Here is a 22,121-nt window from a genome sequence, read left to right as displayed (position 1 = left end):
TCAAGTATACTAGGAGGTGTGAAACAAGGGGATCTCTGAAGCAGTTTACTACAGGTTTTGTGTGTGTTGGGGGAGGGGGGGACACTTGTTTCTTTCAGAGCCAGAAGAAATTAGAACCCTAGGAGAAGCGAAGGATTCGTTTTTCATCCTTCGGTGTTCACGGCGTACCTGCAGCCCAGACAGGCTCATTCTTTCTCTAGCATAAAAGTGCAAGAGTTGGAAGGACACACTTTCCTTCATTCTGACTTCTTAAGCAAAGGCTGGGACAAAATGGATTGGGAGCAATTAAGAAAGGAAAAGATTTCTTCTGGGTAAAATAATAAAAACCCAGGAGGGGCTGTGAGGAAGGCCGTGAGAACAAAGGAGAGATGGTGCCCTGTCTGTGAGGGGCACATACCGTGCTGCTCTCTGCTTTCCAGCATGGCCACTTGTGTTCCCTCCCCTCCCCTGGCCCCCCTTCACAGCTTCCAGTGGGTGGGAGGCAGGAAGGCTCTTGTTACCTTCGGTAGCAAGATTTGTCTGTGACCCCTTTGCCTCCCTCCGCTGGGACCTGTATTCACTGGTGATTCTGAGCACCAGCTGCAGTCTACCCACCAGTTGTGTTCACCAATCACTTCCTGATTGTGCTGGACGAGCGCTTGCACAGCATTGCTCACAGGGACATGGCCTGTGATAGAATTGTTCTAAAGACAGCGGCGTGTGGTGGGAAAACCGAGAGCTTCATCGTGCCACTGCTCTGCCTAGTCTGGCTTTGGGAGTGAAACGAAGCTTGGATTAGGTGGACGATTCTGATGAAAAGAAATTATTGGTCCTGTATCATGGCCCAGGTTTCAGTTTGGAGATGTGGTGTTTATCACAGGCTGGTGTGCTCAAGTCTGTAGGTGACATGTGATACTCGTTTATTCGTGCCTTTTTAAAAAATTAATATTTAGCAAATATTCGGTGCCTCTCTATGCCAGGCATGTTGAGGGTTCATGGTGAGCAAGAAGAGACAGATTGAGGAAAGTAGGGGAAGCCTGGCTATTTCTGTACATAATGCAAACTGGTAACAGGATAGGACAGGGCAGACGTGACTGTGCCAGAGCACAGAACTGAAGCAGGTAGCAGAAGTCAAACCAGGAAGGGCAACTGAGAGGAGGGGGAAGGATCTTGGATCCTAAGGGACCAGCCTGCTTAGAAAAGATGATCAACCACAGTCATGATCACTGGCAATAAACAGCAATGCTATCTGCTGTGCAGGGATGCAGGCAGGGTCCAGAACAATGCTTTCCCCACTCTGCAGCATCCCGCCTGTCAGCCTCACACACCAGGCAGAGTGCTGTCAAGCATCCCACCCCAACATCCACCAATGGGAGAAGAGAGAAACAGTCACCGACTTTAGACCTCAGGAGTGCTTTTGTGAAGAGGCAGGATCCGGGTAATTTACATCTCTCTGGTGCATCCAAGTGAAGAACCTGCCTGCCCGGGAGCTGTCCAGCGGCTGCACTCTGTCTCTAGCCCGGTCACTGGATGCTAGACAGTTTTCCACTAGGGTCACTGTAGAAAGAGTCACTCCATTGAGTTAGACGTGGGGTTGTGTTTCTAAGACACTTTCCCATCCTCAGTTCTAGGTTGCTTTGATTCTGGAAAATATATACCCCATGAAATCCAGGATCTCAAGCCAGCAGATGTATCCTTCTCTGGCTTCCTAAGTAATTCACCGCCTGGCATCTTGTTTATACCTTCAGTCCCAAGAGATCTGCTTTCTGTTCTCCTAAGACTCTTGGTGAGATTTTTGGAGCATTATGTGGGGCCAGAGGTCACGCGAGGGTGAAACAGTTCACACCAATTCAGGCCTTTTCTCATCTTGCTTCTGATGAGTTTGAACATTCTCACCGAGTCTCTTCTAGGCACCTTGTTCTGAGAAACCACAGTTGTGAAAAGACCTTAAAAGTCTTTTTCCCCCATTCATTTGTTGAGGGTCTACTATGGGCCAGGCACTGGACAGGAATCCTCACATGCTTTCATGGTATCTTTCTCACTGTCACCCACCATATGCTTATCTAACCTTTATTGTCCTTCTGCTCTGCTATCTGCTTGTAGTTACTTGTGTGTGAAAGGAGCGGAAAGGAAAAGCTCAGATATGATCAGCTGATGAACGTCCCTCAAAACGGAGAGATAGGGCTAAAATGCACAGTGGGAGTAAGCATACATCCAGGCATTGTCCAGAGTCTGCGGTATGGACTGTTGGGGGCTGACCACACGCTTGAGGCAGTGAGTGAAGGCTGTTCCCATCACAGCAACTCACCCCTTTTCATCGTCACTATTATCCCACTTCGTCATGATCATCTTTCTGCTGCTCCTGAGGTGCCAGATGCTGAACCTTCTATCAACTCTGCTATTAGCAATCCTGCCAAGATGCTGTGTGTTCTGTCAAGGAATGCAAGTGTCACATCAGCGAGGAGAGATGACAAGAAGTTAGGATGGGTTATTCTCTAATGCCAGTCAAACCAAGGTGCCTTTATTTGTAGCTTATTATTTGATAATATGTGCACCTCTTCTACTGATTCCAGCCAAAGATAAATTGGGCTTAAAGCCAGAATGCATCATTGAAAAAAAAGTAAGAATAAACAGAAAGGAACAGAAAGACAGGTAGATGAAGCAGGGCCTGCAAAGGTTTCCTCCTACTGTTTTGAGCACAGGAAAGCTCGAGCTATCCAAAGTGTCACCACAAGCGCTTTGTTATCAGGAGCTGTCATGAAATGCTGTTGGTGGCCTGTCTTTTACTCTGGGTCCATCAATTAAAGGAAGGTATAAGGAGAAATCAAAATGATAGAAGGATCAGGAAACAGGACCAGTACAAACAGGAAGTCACTGTTTATGTTTACAGTTCCCTAAAAAATATGTTTTAAAAGGTATTTTACATTTATTTTGTTGCCTGTGTAGAAAGTGTATCATTTCTATTGCAGTTTTCACGTTTTACACACATTTCTCAGCGATATCAGTTAAATATCCTTTTGTTACTTTGTAACATCGGTCCTAAAGAAGAAATAGTTGCCTAGCACAAGGCTAAGGCACATGAAGCCACAGTAGTAGCTGCCACTGACAGTTATCACCTTCCTTAGAGTCAATCAACCTTTGCAGAAGAGGGTGGGGAGGCTACGGATGCACAGCTTCAGGTCCCATCTCTGCCACTTGCTGTGACCTCAGCCTGGGTATTTTAAGAATACTTTAAGGGGCAGCTTATAAAGGTGTGAAGGGGTTTGGGGAAAGCACCGAGATTTGAAATCACAGCCAGGGCAATATGAGTCATTCTAAACATGAATGGGGTTGGGCTTGGGAGGATCGGAGTGGCTCTAGCAATGAGCCATGGGTTTAGGGGAGAGATGCCACCATTGCATGGCGGCTCCCTGTTGGGAAGAGGTCAGGGACTGATATCATGACCTTACTCTTTGCTCTTCTGCTTGCTTTGGCTGACTGCTCCCAGAAGCCAGGAGGTGAGAGAGCCCGCCGATGATGTAGTGGATGTGAATCAGCCTTTCTAAGACCCCCACATAGTGTAAAATGGGCTTTCAGGGGTGTTGGTGGAAGATATTCAGCATAGAGTGAGATAGGGGCATACTATTTCCTTGTTTCTTACTCTAGTATTCTAGTTTTTAATTTATAATGATGTTGCAAAGGCAGCTTTTAGTCTCTCTATAATCATTGTTCTCTCTCTCCCCCAAAGGAGGCATTAGTAGTAATAATAAAAATAATTATATGTATGAACACAGCAATGTATGCTACCTAAAACAGAACAGATAAAATATTGCATGTAGCACGGCAGTAAGATAAGCGCTGCATCCTGGCCCCCAACGTGAGAGGCGGGGCCTAACCACCTCCTGTTTCCCACGGTTGTTTCCCCTTTCCAGCATGCCCCAGGAACAGCCACTGCCCGGAGGAGCTTAAGGTTTATTTTTCTCTTGCCTTTTTTGGTATAGTTTACCCAATGTCGCCATACTCCATCTGTGTTTTGTTCTGCTTAGTTTAGGGTTCAGCAAAGCGGTAGTGCCGCAGTTAGGGTTCTGTGAGTCGCTTTCTGGAACTAGAAGAAGAGGCAGCAACATGGATGAATCTTCAACTCTAATTTTGAGTGAAAAAGAAACTCAACTTTTGACTGAGAGCCCCTAACCAAATGAATAGAAGATTAATGGGGTACTAAAGTGTCTCTCGGGAAAGTTCTATTAGTTAACTCAAACATGGAAAATCAATCATGATCACTTCTGTCAGTACTTTAAAGGGGTGCTATAATTGATACTGATCTCAAAGAATAAGTGAAATTCTTTCCAATCCATTGATTGCTACGAAGAAAGTAAAGCCTGCCAAGTGCTGGCACGGTGCAGAGGGTAGATTAGATCCTCCTTCCATGGCCTGGAGTGTCTGGCAGGTACATTGGCGTGAGCAATCCCTGAAATAGGTGCTGGATGCAGAGTTGAGCCCAGTGCTGTGGGCTTGCAGCACAGGGCACCTGCAGTGTTGTTGCCTTGGGGTGGGTATGGGGCTTTACAAGGTTGCACTCCAGCCACAGGCTGGAACACTAGGAGACTTTTGCTTTAAATGCTGGGGAGAGTAAAGCAGGAAGGTCAGAGGGTTTTCAAATAAACTTCAGAAGCCCAGGAGGATAGAAACATAAGGACTTGTGAGAGTAGCAGAAAGGAATTCCATTGGTCCAGTTAAGAAGTTTTGCTGACGGGATAATATGAGGGGATGTGACCAGTCTCATTGGAACCTGATATGCCATGTGTAATTGATATCCCTGGGAGCCCCCCCCCCCATCTGAAGGGAAATAGAGGAAGAGTGGACTGGGGAGAAGAGGGGGAGGGGTGGGGAGGGGCTGGGAGGAGAGGAGGGAGGGGAAACTGCAGCTGGGATGTAATATTTGAGAGAATAAAAAAAATTTTTTTAAAGCAGTTTTGCTAATAGACATTTCTAATGAGAAGGACAATTAAAGTTGTGTTTAAGAAGCCTGGCTTTGGCAGTGGAGTGGAGGATGGATGGAGAAGGCTGGGATGCAGACAGTTGTATTAATATGAATAAGAGATAATAACAATGGCTGGCATTTATTGGAAACTTACTAGGTCAGCCCAGGCACCAGAGGAAGGACCTTACAAACACTGGCTTACTTTTCACAGGTCTTTGAAGTAATGTTATTATTATTATTCTCATTTCACTTAAGGTCAAACTGAGGCCTGAGAAAGTTAAGTGACTTGCCCTTGGGGACGCAGCCAGTATAATCTAAAGCTAGATGGTCTCTGGTATCAAAGCCTATGTTTTTAATTTTTTTTAATTTTTTATTTACTCTTCTCTCATATATTACATCCTGACTGAAGTTTTCCTCCCTCCCTCCCCTCCCCCAGTCTCTCCCCTCCACTTCTGCTTTAACCTAGATCTCCACCTTTGCAACCTCCCCCACCCCCCAGAAAAGAACAGGCCTCCCAGGGATATCAACCAAACATGGCATAATGAGCTCCAATAGGACCTGGCACATATCCTTCTGTGGAGGCTGGACAAGGCAACCCAGTAGGAGGAAATGGGTCACAAAGGCAGGCAAAAGAGTCAGAGACAGCTGCTACGTGCCCCCCCCCCACACTGTTAGAAATCCCACAAGATTTCTAACATGTTGGTGCATGCCTTTAATCTGCACTTGGGAGGCAGAGGCAGGTGGATAGTTCGAGGCCAGCCTGGTCTACAAAGCAAGTCCAGGATAGTCAAGGCTACACAGAGAAACCCTGTCTTGAAAAAGCAAAACAAAACAGAAAAAAAGAAAGAAAAGAAAAGAAAGAAAGAAATCTCACAAAAACAACCATACAGATTCCCTGATCTCTGTGAGCCCACTTAAGTCCCAGTCAGTTGATTCTGTCGGCCATGTTCTTGTGGTGTCCTTGATCCCTCTGGCTCCACCAATCTTTCCTCCCTGTCCTCCACATGGATCCCCAAGCTCTGCCTAATATTTAGCTGTGGATCTCTGTATCCGTTCCCATCCGTTGCTGGATGAAGTCTATCCTGATGATGATGATGTTAGGCTTCGGTCCCAGAGTATCCTGCAGGCATGACAAATTAGACTGGAGGTTTTGTGGCTGGGTTAGTGTTCCAATCCTTCCACTTGAGGCCTTGCCTGGTTACCGAGGATGGCTGGGTCAGGTTCCGTGTGTCCCCCATTACTGGGGTCTTCCCTAGTGTCACCCTCATAGATCCCTTGCAGTTTCCTTTGCACCAGGTTTCTACCTTGCTCTCAAAATGCCCCCAAGTCCAGTCATCTCTTGCAGTATTCTCTTCCTCCATCCCCCCCCCCCCCCCCCGCCGCCACCTGCTCCTTCCTGTTCCCATCCCACCTGCCCCCAGTCCACCCAGGATATCTATTCTATTTCCCCTTCCCAGAGAGATCCTTGCATTCCGCTTAATCCCTCCTGATTACCTAGCCTTTCTGGGTCTGTGGATTGTAGCATGACTATTAGCACGACTTCCTTTATGTTACAGCTAATGTCCACTTATATGTGAGTTCATACCATGTTTGTCTTTCTGGGTCAGGATAAGTCTTTTTCTATTTTCATACATTTGTCAGCAAATTTAATGATGTTATTTTTTTTTTAAACAGCTGAGTAATAACTCCATTGTGTAAATGTACCTCTTTCTTTTATCCATTTATTATGATGTATACAGTGTTCTGCCTGCCAGAAAAGGGTATCACATCACATTACAGATGGTTGTGAACCACCATGTGGTTGCTGGGAATTGAACTCGGGACCTTTGGAAGAGCAGGTGATGCTCTTAACCACTGAGCCATCTCTCCAGCCCCTTATTCATTCTTTTATCCAAACAACCTAGAGGCCGTTTCTGTTTCTGGCTATTATAAACTGTGTGTGAGCATAGCTATTATAAACTGCTGTGAGCATAGCTGAGCAAGTGTCCTTATAGTGTGATGGAGCATCCTTTAGGTATATACCCAGGAGTGGCATAGCTGGTTCTTGAGGTAGATCCATTCCCAATCTCCTGAGAAACCATCATATTGATTTCCACAGTAGCAGAGCCTATGTTTTATGCATTGAAGAGATGAGGAAGCCAGAGTAAAGAACATGGCAGTGGTGACAGAGTACAGGGGACTGACCTACATGGTGAGAGAGAGACTCAAAGATGCCTAAGACTGAACTGGAAAAGAACGGTGGAAATAAGGAAGTGTGGATATATGCTAACAATGGCTCCAACCACTGTGCTTCCAGCCTGCTTTCTTGGAAGCTCTCTGTGGAAGCTGCGTGTACAGGTGGCTGAGGCAGGAAATGCAAGTGGCGGTTGCCACAAACCTAAGCTTCTGCTGGCCGGAGCTGACTTGTGGCTGTGAGAGTGCAGGACAGTGGAGAGGGTAGGTGTTTTAGAGTTTATCCCTCACGTGCCTGTTCAGTTACAGACAAGCAAACTCAGCTTGTTTAGGCTCTGCTGTGGAAAACACCAGATTGTGCCAAGAGATGTAGGGACAACGCAAAAGCCATTAAACTGTAGGATTATTGAAGGAGATCGATAGAAGATTATCAGTAGCGGGAACTGCTCCCCCACCCCATGTAAATCCAATGGGTAGGGTGTGCCCTATGGGAGTTTATTGATGGTCTCCCTGTGCTGTTCTCGGGTCTGCACCGGGTCCTTCATGCCTGCCTGCCTGCCTGTTTCTACCTTCCGTTCTCTTCTTGAGGGTCAGCACAGGTTTCTGGAATTAGCATTTGGCTAACACGCAACTTGAGGTTGGTTCACTCCTGTGCTCATCAGTCCACTGCCATAGGGCTTGGCAGGTCTGCAGAGTCCTGATAGGGCCAACTGTTGCAGGGGCTAAGAAAAGCCTGGAAAGAAACAGGCTGTGGGGAGGAAGAGCAGAACAGAGCCGAATTCTTCACATGCAGAGACTGCATTTGTGACTCCCTGGAGAAGGATAACCCAGGCCAGCAGAGGCAGAAACCTTTGGTCATGAGTTACTGCCAGGAGCAGTCCCGAGTATTCCAAGAACCAGGAAATGCCTTCAGGAGATAAATCAAGGACTCAGCCCTGCATGAAAGAATTCTAGTAGAGGGGTCATTGTGTCTGCTCCCCATGTCTTCCACGTGCCTCAACAGAGGGGACTCAGGGCATCGCCACTGAACTTGGGGAAGGAAGTTGTGTACTAACAGAGACAGAGTGGGCTCAGGAAAAATTATGGACTCACATGCAAATTCTGTGGAGTCTTCCAGCCCAGAAAAGCTGCCCTCTGCTGGAGTGTGGGTGTGCTCACTAACTCACACATTGTGTGAGCCACAATGTGTGAGGGTTCATTGGGGTGACACACAGAAACACCTCAAATGGAAACATCTGGCTGCAAGTGGCAGTCTCTTTGCCCTGTCTAATCATGTTGTCCCTTGCACTGCTTTGTCAAAGTTAGGCGTAGGGCTTTGCTTGCATCATGGCAGCAAAGCTTGAAGGATAAAAAGAACCATGGAGTAGGACCGCAGTAAATGCTGAAGGAATAACTGTCTGTCTAATGTTTGGCCTTCTTTTTAAATTCGAAAGATATTTCTAATGTATTTTTAATTTAAAGCATGAAAAAGTAAGAATCTTCTGGAAAGCCCTTATAACTGTACCACCTAGAGACAACAAGTTAGTTATATTTCCTTCCTGTGTTTTAAAGCTTTTTAAAAAACGCAGTGAGTCATATCATTTATCCTGTTTTCACTTAGCTTTATGCCACAAAATAGGTTCTAAACTCTGTGAAGTTGTACCGTGGGATATATCCTATTTAAATGAACTCTAACAGAAATGCTGTAGTTAAGGTTTCTACTGCTGTGATAAAACACCATGACCAAAATCAGCCTGGGGAGGAAAGGGTTTCTTTCACTTTCCAGTCCCAATCATAGCCCATCAGGAAGAGAAGTCAGTAATTGGAGGCAGAAACCCGGAGGCAGGAACTGAAGCACAGGGCTGTTGCTTACTGGCTTGCTCAGCAGGCTCTCTTAAATAAGTCAGGACCATCTGCCTAGAGGTGGTACCATCTACAGTGGGTTGGACCCTCCCGAATTAGTCATTAATCATGAGAATGCCCCACTGGCTTGCCTACAGGGAAGTCTAATGGAAGAGGTTTCTCTCACCTGAAGTTTGCTTTTCCCAGATGACTCTAGCTTGTGTCAAGTTGACAAAACACTAGCCAGTACAATAAGACATCTAAATTATCCAAAACTTCACAGTTATAAATAATCCTCAGTAAACACCACTGTATATAAACCTTTATCTGTATCTTCAGTGGTTTTTTTTAATTTTTAAGATTATAATTACAGTATTTCCCTCTTCCCTTTCCTCCCTCCAAACCCTCACATATACCCCTCCTGCCCTTGCTCGCCTTCAAATTCTTAGACTTTTTTTCTTTATTGTTATTGCATGCAAATACATACATATTCCTAAGTATAACCTGTTCAGTCCACACCATGCTACCTGTATGTGTTTTCCAGGCTGTCGCCTTGGCACTGGTTAACCAATTGGTGTGCTCTTCCTTGGGGAAGCTGACTTCTCTCATCCCAGCTTTTCTCAGGTGCCTATAGATTTAAGTAGGCGTTGGATATAGATTTGTAGCAGTCATGGAATTGTTAAGGCGAATAAGACGAATCACCACATTGCTTTCAAGGCTCTTGAATTGCACTCCCAGTATGCCTTGCTTCAACATCTGATTTTTACTATGGCACAAATGTAAGTGTATGTGATCAGCATTGTCCAGGAACCACTGTTTTAGACACTGTTTCCACCATCGTGGAGAAGCCCCAGCACACATTACACAGTTAGGCCTCATCCTGGCTGTGTGAAGCGTAAGGGATTGTCATAGGACTGGCCTTTCTGGGTCTCTCAGGCAAAGGGTATTTTTACTTTCCTAAAATAGCATGACCCCTTAACAGAGACCTCACAGTAGTGTTCAGAGCAGGTGTGACATGCAGCAAAGGCCAAATTATTGTATCCTTGGTGGACCTTTAGGTTTTTCTCTCTGTGTGTGTTTTAGCTTGTCTGCTGGTTCAACAGTCAGTCCCTGGCTTGGCTCAGTGAAGCTGTCAGCCTCTTCCATGTCCAGCTGGACCGGAGGCCTTATTTGCCCTCTCCTGGAAAAGGAAAAGTGAGACCTCCTGGGAGTTCATCTCTGGGCAGCTCAGGTGTTGAAGTCCATAGCTCTCCAAGAGCAGGCTGACTAAGAGGCTTAAGTGTGTGCTGTAACTTTGAATAGGTAAACGTCAGTCTCAGGTGAAATAAGACCCAATGCATTCAAGCCTGTCTGATGTTCATGCGAACTAATCAGGATGATTAGAATTTAGCTAGGACTCATTTGGCTGGTGTGCCGGAAACAAGGGACCCCCTGAATACAGATGCTGAGAGTCAGCCTATCAATAAGGGGGTTGTTTTTCTCCTTGGTGGGTTCCAGATTTGGTGTTATTTCCCTTCCCCTGTGTCAGGGATATTTTCAGCGCCTTCCCCATTCGTCACTTTCCAGACTCATCACAGGCCTTTAGCTCTGCGCTTCACTGGTGTTCAGAGTAGTGTATGCTGGCCAGCATCTGTGAGACACCGATGCTTCATAACCCTGCTTTTATATGGAGGCTGTCAGTCAGGTATGCTGCCACCAAGTGGTGGAGTACCTTTGCTCAGATGCATGGGAAGATGCAGTTGAGGTCTAAGAGGCTCCGAATTAGTAATACTCGCTTCTCATGGGGTCCGGTGCTTTCCAGCTTTACTTTAAAATGTTTTATTAAATACTAAGATTTAAGTTGCCATCAACAATTATTGTTCATCCACTGCAAAATATGTTTAATGCAAGTTTCCTCCGATACCTGCAGTAAATGTAAATAAAATATTGTACATGGAAATGGCTAGCTAAGACACACAATTACCAGCTGCATCTAAGCATTTTTATAATGATGCTGGGGGGGGGCGGTGATATGCTTAAAGCATACAGAATACTTGTAATAATTCTGACTTTCTTTTGTAAAATCATATTTTGAGAAGTTGAAAAAGAGCAAAACTCAGCTGTCGGCTTGTCTTCAGTCTTAGCAGAGCTGAAGTCACAGTGCCCCTGGCCACCGCTCTCTCTCAGGACACCCACAGCCTTCATCACCATTCTCATCAGCCGCAGAGCTGGAAATAAAAGTCTTAGTCTGTCCTTTCGAACACTGTATTTCTTCTTTGCATACAGAAGAAAGAACATGGAAGAAACATGGCTTCCCGGGGCTTTCCTGCAGTACTGTCCTCTACTGAGAGGTGTTTGTCCACCATCTCATGGTGTCCAGAAATGCCTTAGATGGGATCTGTTCCACAATTCTCTCTCATCCATCCAGCATTACCCAAGAAGAACAAATACTTGAATAAAAATTGAAAAGGACCATTGAGCCTAGACAGTCTGTCGCAGGTTGGAGGCCTAGTCTCTCCCATGAGATCAGATTGTCCATAGGAAGTGAGCTCTTGTGAGTAGGGAAGGGTTTGCAGGGCGTCTCTGAGTTTGCAGAGCACCAAGGTAAATGACAAGGCTGCACTCGGAGACTCCTCAAAGCCAATATCAGGGAGTCATACCAGCATGAAGTCACCAGACCAGGCTTCCTTCAGGACATTCCCTGTCCCCTGTCCCCTGTCAGGAGATGCAAGGGATTCAGGCCCTTTGCTGGGACAAAGCCTGCAGAAGCCCAGAGACAGCAGAAGTAGTCTGTCTCACTGAGGAGGCGCTGCTGTTTCTAAACTGAGCAAGGATGACAGCCAGTTCTACCAGAGCCCAGACAGGGCGCTGTCAGTGTGGTGACTCAGCGAGGACAGATGTGTTTCCGGATAACATACTGATGTAATCCTAGCGTGTGTCCTGATGGCCCTGCCTCTTCTCTTCTCCCAGAGCCTCCTCCTCTCCCAGCTCCCAGTTCTGTTAGGTCACTCGAGGACCAGGTCTGGTTTGGAGAGCTCCATAGCCCTACTGCCGGCGCATTTCCTCCCTCACATCTCTCGGACCGTGCTGTCCACAGCTGGAATTTTATCTGTTCCCGTCACCAGTCAGTCATGGACTGGTTTTTGGCCTGGTGCCTGAGCCAAAGTCTGAACCTGGTGTTGTGACACACTCCATCCTGATTCTTTCTCTGTGGGATGAGAACATCCTCGATCTCTAGATTGGGATGCGGAAATCCAGGCTTTCTAACTGGCCAGCTGAAGAGAACCCCGCGCCCCCCCCCCCCCCCCGCGTAGTAGACCTGCAGGAGGGCCAGCCCCTCCTCACAATCCAGCCCTGACCATGGTGGAGTGCTTCATCTGTTCTGGGGATGCACAGGACAATTGCTTCCATACACCAATCCCAATGATCATATACCATTTTCAGATTGTTCTCAATTGCAGACTCTTTGGGATAGTTCGGGGGCAAGGAGGGAAGAGGTACCAGTTCTTGCCTTCAGGAAGGCTTATGGTCTGGTTATTTTTCCAGAATCAAGGGAAAAGATAAAACCAGAATGTGTCCAAGGCGGCAGCAGTCAAGCTTACTAGTTACATGGAAACTCTCTCTTTAGTCTGTTACTCACGGGTGTGAGTAGTAAACATAATGTTGCCTTTTTTGGTTTTGTTTGTTTGTTTTGGGGGGGTTGAGACGGGTTTCTCTGTGTAGCCTTTGCCGTCCTGGACTCGCTTTGTAGACCAGGCTGGCCTTGAACTCACAGAGATCTGCCTGTGTCTGCCTCCCAAGTGCTGGTATTAAAGTTGTGCGGCACCACACCTGGCTAATGTTGCCTTTTTTTTTTTTTTTTTTTTTTTATGTTAAAATCAGTTTTTCCATCGTGGGCAGACAGGCAGGTGGAGAAAGCACAGGTGCAGGGCTCGGGTTTGCTGAAAAGGGCTGAGGAGGCAGAGGGCAAGCACAGAGGCTGGGGGCACTGGTGTCCGGGTTGCTCTTTCTTTCCATCCACTGCTTTGGTTTCCATTTCATTTCTGCTTCATGGTCTGAGTAGCCCAGAAGAAAGGGATAGAGGCTGTTGTCCTGGGCAGACATGTCAATTTGCATCCCACCTGCCTCCGAGCCTTCTCCTCTGCCACCTCCCAGATGTGCAGAAGTGCAGGGGGTGGCGGGGTACAGCCTTCCTAAAGCACCCAGGGCAGTCTTCTCTCAGAGAGGGTAGCTTCCTCTTCCGTGGCATCCCAGGCCAGCTGGTTCTGCCCGTGTGTTCCCTCCTTTGTGAATAGAAGTTGTTTCACAGCCCAGCTGAAATGACCTTGCTGATGACAAAAGCAGCACTAGGGTTGTGCAGAAAGCTGGGTGGCCTCTTGCAGCAGGGCAGGGGACATTTCTTCTTCTGGAGGTTGCATGCTTCCACCGTGCTGCCCTTCTCACACTGGTCCTAGAGCTCTCTGAGACTCCCTTTTGCTATGGCAGTGTTCTTTTAGCATCTTTAGGATGAAAAAGAATCTTAATCCTTTCTGGCTATCCTTTGTTTGCACATGTATATTCATTTGAGGCAGCTTTCGAGATGGCACGTGGATGAGAAATTCCACCGGAGTTTAGACCTCTGACCTGCCACTTTATGACCATGCTTGAAAATACAGGATGGAACCCTAATGCCTGGGCCACTGCTGTTTAATACTTCACTTTCCCTCATTCAGGGAGAAAAACTGAAATGGCCACACCTGCTCCTGGTATTTCTAAATGGCCTCATCTGGGTAAAATTAGGTAATGAGTTATAAAGAGCTAATGAGCCACCAAACATCCGTATTTGGCCTCTGCTTCTCGTTTCCCTGAGTATCTGACCAGGGCAAGAGTCAAGCTTGGTGCTGGCAAACCTGGGGAGTGCAGCTAGTGAGGGGGTACACCCGTGTCCTAAAAGTGTACAGAAGCACAGCAGGCCTTAAATGCTACAGCCATGCTAGAAACACTAGGAGCCAGCACAGGAGTGGAAAAACCAAACAGCCCTACCCCACAGCCTTCAATCAGGGTCTTCCAAGTGTCTAGCTTTTTAACATTGTAACAGAACAGTTTACCGACCTGTGTTGGCCTTCATTCAGTGCTCTCTTGGCATGTTTGTGGCCCACAGGCTGCATGCTACATTTAAGGTTCTAAGTTTCAGTTAAAGCACCAGTTTGTACCACCCTGCCTCCTCCTCTGGGCCTCATGTAACAAGAGATTCAGAGGAAAGATAGCTTGTTGCACAGCATAGAAAAGACACCAGCTGGGGCTGGGATGGCTCAACACCCATGAGGACCTGTGTTCCACCCACAGCATCTCCATAGAAAAGTGGAGGCAGAGCAGAGCGGATTCCTGAGGCTCTCAGGCCATACAGCCTAGCCTGTTGGGCACACTCTGAGCCAATGAGAGACACTGTCTCAAAAATGCAAAGTGCATAGCTAGCTCCATAGGAGTGATAACTGAGACTGACGTGTAGCATCCACACATGTGAGCACATTTATGCAGATGCACCCAGCCCCCACATACATGGATATATATATATGCACAGACACACATAGCCACCACACCTTTAGTATAATGACTAGTAAAGGGGACAGTCTTCCAGTGAACCAAAACAAAAGCAAAAACCAAACATTTGAGTGAATTAATATGTCTCCCTAGGTGCACGAGGAGCCTCAATGGCAGCCAAATCATATCCTAATAGAACATCTGTTAATGGTGGCCTGACAGTGACCCAATGGAGAGACATCTGTGGCAGACATGGGGGGCTCTCCCTTTGGTCAAACAGCCATAGAGAAGCGCTCTGAGCAGTCATTACTGACAGTGCTTCCCAGAGAATGGCTCATGGCTCCAGAAGGCAGGGCCTGCTCCAGTGTCTTGTAACCGCCTCTGATTACACAGATTAGAAAAGCTTGTAGCAAGTGCTAATGCATCCTTAACAGTTTTCCTCAACACCTGCAGGTGGCTGGTTGTTTAGGAAAGCGGGTGTGGCCTGGTTTGGGGCAATCAGCAGAGAACTGGCAAAGACTCAGTGAGGAGCAGAAAGCAGGATAGATGGATGCAGCGATCACAGCCACTCTCTCCGTGCTTCTGGGGATGGTGTGCGAATATTCCAACAGGGATGGGTCAAAAGGATCAGTTTCTCCTCTTCTCTTTCAGTTCATTTAGTTCCTAGAAGGGGTTAAGGAGCACGGGAGTAGTGCAGAGCCAGGGCAAATGGAAAGTGAGTGGCTTGTTTGAGGCTCCCACTCTTTCTCTGCTTTCTGTTCACTGTCCATAGTGATGTCTCCAAGTATAGACATCTGACCAGGGGCCATGGGTAAGACCTTTCCAGAATCCTCTGTCCTTGGTCTGCAGCTGGCATTCTTGCCTGTAGCTGTAATATCCCAACAGCAGAGTAGCATCAAACAGGGACTCCTTCACGTGACTTGTCTTTCTCTGAACCCCACCCCTTAGTGACCAGGCTAGCCTTTGAATTTGTCACCATCACTTGACAACTTTATGAACAGGTCTGATTGACAGGTTGATTCTACTCCATTGCAACTCAAGCACTGCTCTTTCCTGGTCTCCACATTAGGATTCGGACACCCTATACACATACATGCATACACAAATGTGTGCACACACACCATACATATACTCACATGCACACACATACACACGCTCACACTCATGTACACACTTATACATACATGCACTTATACACATACACACTTATACACATGCAACATGTAGGTACACACACGTGTATATACATGCACACATGCACACACATGATACACACACATGTACACACACATACAGATGCACACACATGCATATGTGCACACTCTCATGCTCGCACACACATTGCTAACATCCCACCAACAAAGCAGTCCTGGTCACTACAGGGCAGCTCTGCTTCCTCTGCTGGTTGCCTGCAGGGGCGTTTGCTGCTGATCTCTACCTGCAGCTTCCACCAGGATGGATTCATGTTATGTTTATTGCAGTATCTATTTACAGTGAGAATCTGCCAGATACTCATTGGAACAAGTTGTGTTTCAGGTGGCATAATGGCTGGGACAGAAAGAGTCAGGCCAGAGGACAATGAAAACCAACAGATGGCAGGCCTTTCAGTGCCTAGTGGAGAGAGGTCAGGGTGGCCCTCACTCCTGAGTTGGGGCTTTTGTATTCACACAGGTTACCTTAAACATCCGTGATTTCTTAATCATACAGTGTGGGAGTAATATTGCCTTCTACTGAGTTTCACATAAGGGATAAATTACATATTGTATATAAAGTACTTATCATATACAGAACCTCAGATAATCAATAAAAATTAGTTCTAAAATTAACATGTGAGTGTCTGACTTTTACCAAGCCAGCCACTTTACATTACATTGTTTGGGGTCATAGTTGATGCCTCTGCAGCCTTTGGTTTCCTCTTCACAATGTAGCGCACCAGCCCAGTATGGCTGCCAGTCCCCTGCTCCCTTACTAGAGTCCACTCTCCTGTCTCCCGCTTGGTGGCAGAGCAGCAGCACACAGGTGGCCTTCTACTCCAGGGCTTAGCATGGGCTGTTCTTTCTGCCCGAGTTCTTTTCTTGGTCTTCCCTCAGCTAGTTACTTCTCAGTGTTTAGGCTTCTTCTTAAATATCTCTCATTGGCTTGAAGGTTGACCAGTAGGCCGACCAGCTGGCCAGCAAGATCAGCAGTCCCTCTATCTCCTCCTTCCCTGAACAGGGATTACAAACACGCATCATCACACTTCACTTTTTATGTGGATTCTATGGCCTTGAACTCAGGTCCTCACACTTGTGCACTTTACTAAACCCCATCTCTAAGTCCTCCCTTTGAAGCCATTTCAATAAAGGGTCATGGATATTGATCGCTCAGAGCCTGTTTATAGTTCCCCATGTAAGCATAAGGTTAGAAGACCTTCTCAATTGTGACGGGGAGGAATGGACCATAAGAAAGGAGGACTTCCTGGAGGAAGAGTCTCGTTAGCTGAGATTTGAAATGTGCTTTGAAATTCTCTAGGCAAAGGTGGGGGTTGGAATGGGCAAGCTCAGGGACATGGAGGGATGAGGGACAAGTATAACACAGATAGAAACTGAAGACAGCTGGGAAAACAGCAGTGGCCTGTTGTCTGTTAATGGTCATCACTGTGACACAGGAGATCTGGGATGAAAAGGTGGCATTGAGGTCTAGTCTCTGGTCGCATGATTATGAGCCGCATCCAGCATGGTTCACTAATGTGGCCAGGATAGAATCTGGTGAGATGGGCAGGCTTTGCTCAGACAGAGTCCTGGTATGGAGTCCAGGGTCGGTGATTAGAAATTGAGGCAGGAGGAAGTGGTACTTGGCTTTCTGGAGTGATGCCCTAGTGTGAGGTTGCCAGTGACAAGCACTCACTTCTGAGGACTAGCATGACTGTGGCTTGAGGCACCTCGCCCTTACTCCCCAGGCTAAAGCCTTTGAGTCTTCTGATTTGTGAAACTGGGTTGGGGTGACGATGGCAACTAAGGCAGGCAGAGAAGCCAAGCTAGGGCTAGCAGATGAGCCACAGAAGTACAGGAGTGGGCTGGAGAGTGAGGCTTCAAGCCTTCTGCAGAGATAACACCTGGCAGAACCACATAGGAGGACTGGCTTCAGTAGTGGGCTTCTCAGGCGCAATCTTTGCTAAGCATAGGAGGCCACTAAGAGTAGAAAGGGTCAGTTGTCATGTGCCTATTCATTTCTTCTTCTTCTACCCACCAGCTAAGGCCCTCCTCACCTGGATCTGTCAGGCCTGGGACCATCTTAACATGGTTAATTTGGTTAAGAGATGGCTCCTGGGAGCATCAGATGTGGGTGATACCTAAGAGATCCCTGAAGAGACACCCAGGACTTGCCTAGAAATTGAGATGAAGCTGCCAGGTCAGATCAATGGAGAACAGACACACCACCATGATTTCACGGCAGATCAGTAGAGGAGGAAGCCTAGGACAGTGACAGTGGCACTTCCACAGGGCACCTCAGGCTCAGTCAGCCACACCTGGGAAAGACTGTGCCCAGTCCTTCAGGGAAACTCCTTAGGCCTGGTGGCAGTGTCCCCAGTCTACAGAGCCAGAGGCATTTCATAAAGGCGGAAGTTCTACCAAGCCTGTGCTAGCGAGAGAGGGTTTCATACTCCAGTGAATGAGTGTAGGAGGCTACAGAGACAACATGTTTATTAGTTCCCATGGCAGGGTTCTGACCGTATGTTGATCCTGTGTAGTTGTATAGTACATGCTGTTTATTAATGTGCATCCTAATATCTGGTTTAAGCAAAGTGAATCTTTATCATTAGACTCTCAATACTACACCCAGGAGAAACAATGTCATTGATCATGAAAGAGATTTCTGGGCCTCGTTCCAGAACAACTTTCCTGGGACCATTTGGACAGTGTCCCCCAACTTAGCATTTTCAAATAAGCATCTTAAGTGAAAATGAGAGGCACTAACATTAGGGAAGCCATGGCGGAAAGCAGTAAAAATGCCTCTTTGAGATGGCACACACACACACCAAGTGACAACAGCTCCAGTGACATTTAATGAGCAAAAGAGTAAATGGTCTAGAATTGAGTACAGGAAGCGGCTGATCAATCATCCGGTCATTCTGTGTATACATGTATGACTTCTGGGCCCGAGAGGCCTGGAGAGTCTGTGAGCGGTTCACGATGCAGTTTGAAGGAACTGTGATTTATCACATGTGTTGGGAAAGCTTGCCAGAGGTCCTCAAGGGACCCAAGTCCCAGCTGAGATGCAAAAGGGAGAGAGAGAAAGCCAAAGGAGGGAGCAGTGGCCCCTTTCTAGCTTTCATGCAAGGTGAAAAGTGGGGAGAACTGCCACCCCGCTTTCCCCTTTGGAATGGATATAAAAGCCTGCTGCTCCCAATTCCACTTCTTTTTAGTTCTGCCCTGATTGTATACAATACAGAATTTAACTCAAAAGCTTGATTTGGGCCAATAAATAACTTTTAAAAGGTAAACTGCCTAAGGGGAAGGTGGGCCTATCAGTGAAAACCCTGTATAAAGGAGCTTGATGAAACGGCCCCATTGAGCACACCCTGCGAGAGGAGAGGAGGCTGGGAACAGGAGCCTGTGAAAGGGAGCCAGCTGGGGAGGAGGGTGGACCCTTGCAGCTTCCAGACGTGGGGTGGCAATGGGCTTCAAGGGCCACAGGCAGCCTTACCTGACCCTGCTGTTTTCTTCCAATCATCCCATACGTCATCTAGGATGACCATGTATGTCACTGCTCCGCCGTGAGGTTCATCCCTGGTCCCCGTGGTAATGGTCCTGGAGTGTGGCCTCTCAGATACTAACCACAGAGGTTCTACTCCTACTGTTGTGCCTCTGCAGCACCGCAGCAGCGTTTGACACTGTAGCCGCACCCCTCCCCTCCTGACTCTCACTCACCCCTGCGTTTCGTCATCAGGCTTCTCCCCTTCTTTTTGCTGTCTTCTTTTAAATGTTGACATTCCTGTAACTCACTCCGCAGATGATGATGTGCTTCACCCTGTTTCCACCTGCTCTTGCCTACATGGGCTCACGTCCACTCACAGACATACTACTTGGCAAATGCAGGCATTGAGGCAACTCCCAGACCCAAATTTCCACCCCACGTCTTTCTTTCTGTCTCCAGCCATATATCAAAGGTGGGAAATACATCATTTATATCAACATTATTTAGAATATGTGACAAAAAGAATTTTCAGGCTGTGTCTTTTCTGAGAGATGGGATTTAGAAGAAAACGGTTTATTGAGTGTGTGGTTTCCAGCAGAAACCTGTAAGAGAGTCAGGGCAGAGCTGGGGAGGGGATGGATAATGAGAGCATGTGGTCTCGGAGTCTAGCTTAGCCTCACTGGGCATCTGCACAGGCTCTGAGCACCCATCACCTTTCACAGTCACTTATTCCTGAGGGAGGGACTGGGGTCAGGCTTTGGCACAGCTGTGTGTGAAGGGAACTAGTTAGCCATACAGTGCAGTAGTAACTGCTCAGCTTTCTCCAGGAGAAGTGGCCTCCAGCAGCCAAACGCAGTTCTCTTGAGAAGGTTGCAGACTCAACCTGATGCCTGCAACTGTCATGAAGGTGGAGAATGGGTACCGTGGTCAGTAAGTGGGGAAGGGGCTCTAAAAGCTCACCAACAGCTAGTTATAAGATTGCTAAGACAGTCTCTACTACGTATTTGATTCCACAGTGATACTTTGTGTATATATTAACAGACTTACCCTTTAAGGTAAGTCTGTTTACAGTGAGGGAACTGGGGCCTAGCTAGGTTAAAAGGTACTTGCTTGGGGCTACAATATGTACACGGTAGACACTGTAGAGCTTCAGGATTATGGGTTTGGAGATTACAGGTGTGTGCTACTATGCCTGGCTAGGCTTTTACTTCCTCCATGTTGTATCTTTGCTCTTAGACTCTTTGCCTTGGTTCTCCTCATCTCTTGTGAGTTCTCTAAATTAATCCCTTCGTTGCTACACATGCTTAGTTTCAAAGTGTTAAGTAGAGAATGACACAGGGACCTGAGCACAGGCTTCAGAGTCCATGGGTCTAGTTGTGCGTCTCTGCTGAGCTAACTCCTAGTTGTGTAACCTTATGTAAATGTTGTACTTCAATTTCACCATCTTTACATAGAAATAACCATTATTGTGAGGATACCATGAAATAATGTATGGTAAGCGTTCATGGTTCCTGGCACAGAATAAGCACAAGATTAAAAAAAAAAAAAAAAAAAAAAAATCTTGCCCTCCCCAAGTGCATACCAGACAAGCAAAGCATCTTCGGAGATTAGACTATGTCCATAAAAAGTATTTAGCTGTGGGGCAGAGAATGTATTGGAAGACCATGGCCGTGGGAGGATTCACTGTCCAAGAGATGGTAACTCCTTTTCACTGGTGTGCAGGGCTTAGGTAGAATCACAGGTATCCTTCGTCCTGTGCTACTCAGGGAGTACCCACCTAGCTTGGAGGCCTGAGCAAGCTGGCATGTGTCGGGGACACTCACACAAGTCCCATGATCTGAAATGTTCTTCTTGTCACTGCTTGACATTTAATAAGGAAGCCCCACGCCCCCCACCCCCCCCCCCCAAAAAAGTATTTGTCTCCTTTTGTGGCCTCGGCCTGGCAGCAGTGACATTATGACTGGCAGCTATAAGCAAGCGTGATGGGGTGCACGGAACATGACACACACAACAATTAACACAAGTACCACCTGGGAGAGCGGCGATTAGGTGAAAGACCCCCAAGGGTCAGTATACAGAGAAATGGTTTTAAAAATAAACAGATGGATAAAATAAACCAAAAATAAAAGGAGGAATGACCCCTAACTGAGATATCACTAATTTTTACATGCATTCTTTTTTCATTCTGTTTTGAGGACTTACAGTTGAGGCTTAGGAATTTAAGTTAAACTCTCGATAAGTTACATAGCTTGTATTTGGTTTTTAAGATGGCCACCCTCACCCCAGTTGGTCTGGATTTCAAGAGCTACAGCTCCGTCCCAACAGCCTGAACTGTGCGAGACTCATCAAGTGGACCACAAGCTAACTGGATGGCATCCCCAAAAGTCAGCCCACCCCCACTATCCCCCCACCATCCGCATGACTCGGCAACCCTTAATTTTAAAGTTGGCATACATTTCGAACTGCACGTGACTCATCTTAAATATAATGCTGGCGAATGTGTGCTACTAATACCCTTACATGCTACATTTAATCACTTGGCAAAATTGCTCTGGAGCCATTCATTGGAAAAGGCGCTCTGGTTCAAGCTGTATCGGGTGGTAGTGTGTACCAACGTCTGTCTCGGGTGGGCATGAGGAAGGTTTCTTGTCTTTAAGGAGCAGTAGAGCCCCTGTCTTCAGGGAGCCGTAGTTCAAATGAGGAAACATGTTTCTTCCTAGGAAAGAGAAAGGGCGACAAAAACCAACAGAGGTGCCAGGTGCAGTGTGAGCACCCACATGATAAACTTCCCAAGTGCAACTGACTATTAGAGACATCGTGGATATTCGCCGAGTGCCGGGAGGAACTGGAATGCTTGAGCCCTGGGTCAGGTGGGCTGAGTGTAGGGAGAGCCTGGGGGTCGTCAGTGGTACCCTTTTGGTTGGTTAGAAAAATGACAAGAGTTGGGAGGGTGATCCAAGTCAGGAAGCTGCGAGCCTCCTGCTGTGTGTACTCAAACGCCTCTGCTGCCCAG

The 22,121-nt window shown here is 47.0% G+C and overlaps 1 protein-coding gene across 11 annotated transcripts in view; it reads left to right on the top strand.

Annotated features, from left to right (window-relative positions):
• Kalrn (kalirin RhoGEF kinase) overlaps positions 1–22,121 on the top strand; it is a 609,660-nt gene that overhangs the window by 179,683 nt on the left and 407,856 nt on the right. The gene's annotated exons all lie outside the window — the stretch shown is intronic.

This window comes from Acomys russatus, chromosome 8 (genome assembly GCF_903995435.1).
Source record: "Acomys russatus chromosome 8, mAcoRus1.1, whole genome shotgun sequence".
NCBI lineage: Eukaryota > Metazoa > Chordata > Mammalia > Rodentia > Muridae > Acomys > Acomys russatus.
Note: the sequence above shows the minus strand (reverse complement) of the source record. Positions and strands in the feature narration are given on the sequence as shown.